The 7023-nt window shown below is 43.7% G+C and overlaps 2 protein-coding genes across 16 annotated transcripts in view; one reads left to right on the forward strand and one right to left on the reverse strand.

Moving 5' to 3' along the window:
* Nucleotides 1-7023, forward strand: part of LOC116840622 (alpha-2B adrenergic receptor) — a 268703-nt gene that overhangs the window by 42314 nt on the left and 219366 nt on the right. The gene's annotated exons all lie outside the window — the stretch shown is intronic.
* Nucleotides 1-7023, reverse strand: part of LOC116840624 (facilitated trehalose transporter Tret1-like) — a 310767-nt gene that overhangs the window by 11348 nt on the left and 292396 nt on the right. The gene's annotated exons all lie outside the window — the stretch shown is intronic.

Below are 7023 nucleotides of genomic sequence, written 5' to 3' on the forward strand. Positions count from 1 at the left end.
TATATATATATATATATATATATATATAATTGAGTAACAATACATTTTCACTTTAACATCACATTTTATTTGTCCATTCTATACTACTTCACTATTCCATTCTATTATTTCTGATTTCTGAACTTTTATTACAACTAAAATGAAACTTTGTATGTTTGAAGTGCATCTATAAAAAAATCGAGATTTTTCAATTTTTTTTTTCATTAAAAATAGCACCACTATATATTCCCATAACAGGACGATAAAAATAACCCCGTCATCAAGGATGACGTCAAATGACGCATTCATGATGTATCATTGACGTTAGATATGTTACTAACATGTTATTAAAGCTTGACAAAGTTTTACTTGACGTCATCATGTTTGCTTCACTTCAAGCAAAGCTTGCAGTTCAAACCCTGAATCAACGTCAAATTGTTTGTCATCGCTTTTAGATACAATATAGATTAATCTCCAATTTTTTCAAAGCTTTTCCATTATTTTTCAAATATGATACATCCTTAAAGATGTATTAATCGTATTCTCTGCAAAAATTACTGAAAATTTGAGATAATACTTTTATTTTCTGCATAAAATGCATGGTACATATGCACGATATAATTCACTAACAACATATTTTTACTTTAACATCACATCTTTATAGTTTACTTACTTTATTTTATATTATTTTTGATTCTTTCGTCTCTGAATCACAATAAAATAATGCATATATTATTTTAAATAATTAGAGTACATGTATACAAAGCTTGAGATTTTTGTTATTTTCTTATTTAATTTAATTATTTTTTAAATTTAATTATCTTTTATTTTTTAATTATCTCTGCTAGAGGTAGCAACCTCTCATATATTTTCATAATGGCATGGCTAAAAATTCTTCTAAGTAGCAGGATGACGTTAAATGACGTATTCATGACGTATTATTAACCTTAGAGGAATTATTAGTGCGCGTTATTAAAATGTCATCTGATATTTGCTGAGCTCACACTTTAAAGTGAAATAACTTTTGATTCAGAATCTAAATAACGTATTAATGACTTATAATTGACTTATAATTGATTTTAGAGAAATTATTAATGTCAAAATGTCATTTGACGTCATCATGTTTACTGAATCCGAAGTGAAATAACTTTTAATCCAGACTCTGAAAGTCAAATAGTTCGCGATCTTTGAGCTTTGTTTGAATTGATTGTGTTCGAGTTTTCAGATGTAACGTAAATCAATTTGAGATTTTTTCAGTTTTGAGATATGGGTAATGCATCCTTGATTTCAGAGGCACGGAATATGATTTCGCCGATTCGTGTGTATGCCGCTCGCGAGTGATTTCCCCTGGTCGGCCGCCTGGTCTCGTTGAAAGTAAACCGCGATCGGTTCGGAGCGCGAGCAGCACCGTTAATTTCCCGGTGAGCGCAATGCGCGCGTGCATTCATCGAAATGCTTAATCACGCGGAATCAACGGTGCTCCGATTTGAATTACGACTGGCCCGTGTAAATTGTAGAGTTCTGCTCTGCCTCTTCCCACCCGCTCTCTTTCCCCGCGGTGAAAATCGACGCGACGACAGCCGACTCGTTCGCTCGTTGAAAGAAACTGGCTTCGATCTCGGCTCGAGCGTGTCGAGACGAGGTAATTGCGTCGAGCGACAGCGGCCGTTAGTCGAGGAAAGATAGAGAAAAAGAGAGAGAGAAAGAGAGTATCTCTCAGAGAGTTCGGCCGCTGCTCGCAGCGAGGAGAGACGTTGCGCGTCGCTGGGGAAGAATGAAAAGTGGCGGCGGTTGCGGTGCTTGCTTCGCCGATGCTTCCTTCCTTCCTTCCATTCTCCCCTCTGCTCTGCGCTCCCGCGGCGCAGCATCCTGGAACGCGGGATGTTCCTACATTATTTGCGGTGCCGTCGTTTCTCTACATTGTCTCCTCGAGCTTTATTCTCTTGTCTGCTCGCTGCCATATTTAAGCGCGGCCCGATGCCACTCGCCAGAGATGTACGCGCGCGTGCTCTTCGTGTAATTATCATGACGATAATGACACTAACAATAACAGTGATGATAATAATGATGGCAGTGATAATGATGATAACGGTAATGACAATCAGGGTCGGAGAAGAACAAGTTATTTGCGACACCATTACTGTTCGGGGAGTCACCTTTTTTAGTAATGACTTGGTAACGACGTGATTTCTTTTCATTAGTAACGGCAACGGCGACATATTTTTTGGATAATGGTAGAGAATATGATGATTGCTTTCATCGTGATTCGCACACATGGAATACACGGAAGAAATAAATAGGAGCCAGTCTGGAAAAAAAGAGTCTTCAAAACTCAATGAAAGAAGTAACGGGAGGAACAATTTGCAACAATTCATCACTTCTTGAGGTAACGAGTAAATAACGAGTTACTTTTTTTTTCATTAGGTAATAAATAATGGCAATATGTTACTTCTCAAAAATAACTCCCAATCCTGACAATAATGATAATAATGACGTGATAATAATAATGATCATGATAATACCACAGATGTAAATATGACTTGGGAAAGAGAAAGACACACACATACTCACAGAGAGAGACAGAGAGGAAAAGAGAGAGAACTGCGATGAATGCAAATTAATTAGAGCTGCAGGGAGAAAAAATTACACAAATCTAGTTCCTCAGAGACGCATATATATACACACACACGTGCGCACGCACACGCGCATGTGAAAATCGTGTCGCAGTTATACTCGCGCCTCGCTGCGAATGGCAACGCTTCAAAGTGGGATTTGCGTCACTTATAGCCGAATAAACTCGACAATGCCGTCGCAGTGCCGTGGAAATGGCAAAGTGATTTCTGATGGATGCACGTCGTCCGTGCGTGGGTCTATTCCACGTGTGAGGTCCACTTTCCCGTGTTCAAGTTGAAACCGATGCAACGGTACCCCCGCGCGACTTCCATCCGTTCGCCGTTGATCCTAACGCAGACGGCATTAAATTTCACGAGACAATCAGTGATTGCCGAGCGGCTCGCCATGAAAATTAAATCGATACTCCGTCGGTGTATCGCCATATTAAGTTCGCGCTACGCGCGGCCGTGCGTCGCACGCGCCTGGGCAGGCGAACGCGCGCGGCATGTAAAAATCGTGTCGCCACGTTATACTTGCGCCTCGCTGCGAATGGCAACGCTTCAAAGTGGGATTTGCGTCACTTATAGCCGAATAAACTCGACAATGCCGTCGCAGTGCCGTGGAAATGGCAAAGTGATTTCTGATGGATGCACGTCGTCCGTGCGTGGGTCTATTCCACGTGTGAGGTCCACTTTCCCGTGTTCAAGTTGAAACCGATGCAACGGTACCCCCGCGCGACTTCCATCCGTTCGCCGTTGATCCTAACGCAGACGGCATTAAATTTCACGAGACAATCAGTGATTGCCGAGCGGCTCGCCATGAAAATTAAATCGATACTCCGTCGGTGTATCGCCATATTAAGTTCGCGCTACGCGCGGCCGTGCGTCGCACGCGCCTGGGCAGGCGAACGCGCGCGGCATGTAAAAATCGTGTCGCCACGTTATACTTGCGCCTCGCTGCGAATGGCAACGCTTCAAAGTGGGATTTGCGTCACTTATAGCCGAATAAACTCGACAATGCCGTCGCAGTGCCGTGGAAATGGCAAAGTGATTTCTGATGGATGCACGTCGTCCGTGCGTGGGTCTATTCCACGTGTGAGGTCCACTTTCCCGTGTTCAAGTTGAAACCGATGCAACGGTACCCCCGCGCGACTTCCATCCGTTCGCCGTTGATCCTAACGCAGGCGGCATTAAATTTCACGAAGCAATCAGTGATTGCCGAGCGGCTCGCCGTGAAAATTAAATCGATACTCCGTCGGTGTATCGCCATATTAAGTTCGCGCTACGCGCGGCCGTGCGTCGCACGCGCCTGGGCAGGCGAACGCGCGCGGCATGTAAAAATCGTGTCGCCACGTTATACTTGCGCCTCGCTGCGAATGGCAACGCTTCAAAGTGGGATTTGCGTCACTTATAGCCGAATAAACTCGACAATGCCGTCGCAGTGCCGTGGAAATGGCAAAGCGATTTCTGATGGACGCACGTCGTCCGTGCGTGCGTTTATTCCATGTGTGAGGCCCATTTTCGGGCGTTCAAGTTGAAACCGGTACCCCCGCGCGACTTCCATCCGTTCGCCGTTGATCCTAACGCAGGCGGCATTAAATTTCACGAAGCAATCAGTGATTGCCGAGCGGCTCGCCGTGAAAATTAAATCGATACTCCGTCGGTGTATCGCCATATTAAGTTCGCGCTACGCGCGGCCGTGCGTCGCACGCGCCTGGGCAGGCGAACGCGCGCGGCAGTAGTGAAATCGAGGTCGAGTCAGGCCGCGCGCGTCAGAAAACGCGCGGACAATCGAGTAGCGACCGACCACTGCTCGCCTTTGTCGCGGGTAGGCCACGAGCGATCAAAAGGCTAAAGAGCGCCAATCGAGTCGATATTGAAAGCCAACCGAAGCTTACGAAAAAAAGGAAAAACGCGCGCGCGCGGGAGAGAAGAGAGACCGGGCCCGTCGAGGAAACGTGCAAGTGTAACGGGAGAAGAAAGGGGGGAAAAGGGAAAAAAAGTGCGATAAAGAGGAGCAGGAGGGTAACTCGTTCGGCGAATGTTACGGACGAGCGCCTGGTTAATCTGCGCCTGCATTCTCTCCCTGCCCCTTTAGCCACCCGTCTGGGCGAGTTCACATATACTTCGCTTTGAGTATCGGCCACTCTTCCTTCCCTTCCCTCCCTCCTCTTTCCTACCTTCCGTCCGCCTTGATCCTTCTCTTTTTGCTTGGCGCTCGTTCCTTTTTGATGAGAGTATTTGGAACGGATTTTCGCTCGAAATCACTTCTATAAACCTTTTCTTCTAAAAGAAAAAAAAGAAAAAGAAAAATCACGAGAGGATACCTCTTAAATTATCGTTTGGCGCGCAAACGCCGTGCGCTTTTGTGTGTATTCTAGTAGCTCGCGAGAACGCAGAGCTTACGAACAGCGTCGCGGATTTAATATGTACGCGTGAGCGCGCGTCTCTGGTCTCGGTTTTGAGGAAGATATATATTTACCTTCATGTGTGTAGACACATGCATCACAATGGTTATCACAATCGTTGGTAGAAACTTCACAACTTCTTTCTTTATTGCATTTGCGTGAAGCAAATGTAGTGTATTATTCATTAAATTTACATTACGCGGTAATGCGAATTTCTTGTTGCCTTAATGCAGTAAAATATTTACTCAGAGTTACATCCCGATTGTCACATTTTGCGTGGAATATTGTTTTGAGTAAATTTCGATTATTCTTTTCGTATTTCTACTTCGTTGTTTTGTACGATGAATTCGACAATGATTTGCTCACTACATAGAGTCGAATTAACCTTATCTCTTCGATTAAGTTTTATCATATATTTATAATAATAATAATATATTATCTAATATATTTTTTAACATAGAGGATAAACATTCTTCTTTTGAGTACACGATAACGAGTTTTTCTAAAATTTGCAATAAATGTATTTTAAAACTATTTTATGAGGAAAATATTCTTTAGAAGATAACCATTATTTGAATGATCAATGAAGAGGAAATATTATTACAGTATTAAAGATGAATTTACGATAATGGAAAAAATTGATTAATAAATGTATGATCATTGAGAAACTGAGATGAATTATTGGGATCAAAATATTCAAGATATCCACTTAAAAGAAGAAAAGTGAACTAAGTAATTGGTTTTTGTAGCAATGATTTTCTTCGTTGTGTGCGACTCTGATAATTGATACAGTAATTATTTCTGCACACACCTATCTATTATATTTGGGTATACATCTAGCGGTGCGGCGGAAAATGTCCGACGTATCCGCGTGTGCTCTGACCCCTGTATCATTATATTAACCGCCGTATTTCGTTAATAATGAACCGTATTATAGCGTGGACAATAATAACGCTGTTCGGGTGGTCACGCGTATGGCGAATAAATTCAATGGCTCGACGGGGCTGCGAATATATCTCTCCGTAAATTCCCTAATTTGCACGCAAAACGCCGCTCGAACGCTATGTTATCTTCGCGTCCTTATAACGTTCAAGCGAATTATCTCGTTAACATCTCTCTCTCTCTCTCTCTCTCTCTCTCTCTCTCTCTCTCTCTCTCTCTCTCTCTCTGCCTCCCTCCCTCTCTCCCTCGCTCTCGCTCACTCGCTCGTTCGCTTTTTCCCTTTCTCGCTCTCTCCCTGTTCGTCGAGAAAATTGCGCCTAACCTTCGCCGAAAGTAAATTTCATGCGGCTCCGCGTGCGGTTTCGTCACACACACATACACACACACAGGCGGCATTTATAAATAATTACCAGTACGCCGCGTAGTAACGCTGCATTACCTCGGGGCACGTTGAAAAACCGGGAGTATCAAAAAATTTCCCGCGTCAGACAGCCGCGCACCGCCGCGGCATCGAAGTCAGTCAAGCTACGCGATCCACTTTGTCGCTTCGGCGCGATAAAGTAGCCCAATCTCGACGTAAATTCCGTGGAGATACTGACATTCAAACGTTGTCGCGAATTATAAAAGCTTTTTGTCCTTCTTTCTCCCCTCTTTTGCACCTTTCCGGCGGCCCTCTCTTGCCCTTTGCCGCTTACCAGGCTCTTTTTTCGTTTTCACTCTCTCATTATCTTTTCATCTGCACAGTATTGAAATTCCGTGCTTTCCGTGGCGCCGAGCACTCTCTCCTCGAATATTCGTGTTTCAACTCTTCCTTCCTGCCGCCCTCTCTTTCTCTCTTTCTTTTCCCCTCCCTCTCTTTTTCTCTCCCTCTTTTCTTCCTTATCTCTCTCTTTCTCTCTCTTTTATTTTTCTAGCCTGTCGTTTTCCAATTTGAAAATAGGCGGACGAGAGGACGCGTCAGCATAACACTCGAGGTTAATTCTATAATTCGTTTTTCCGCTGCGAATGCGGCCGGGGATACCATTCTCTCTCTCTCTCTCTCTCTCTCTCTCTCTCTCTCTCTCTCTCTCTCTCTCTCTCTC

Source organism: Odontomachus brunneus, unplaced genomic scaffold, assembly GCF_010583005.1.
Source record: "Odontomachus brunneus isolate Ranch 3 - 2012 unplaced genomic scaffold, Obru_v1 Obru_scaffold_010, whole genome shotgun sequence".
Lineage (NCBI taxonomy): Eukaryota > Metazoa > Arthropoda > Insecta > Hymenoptera > Formicidae > Odontomachus > Odontomachus brunneus.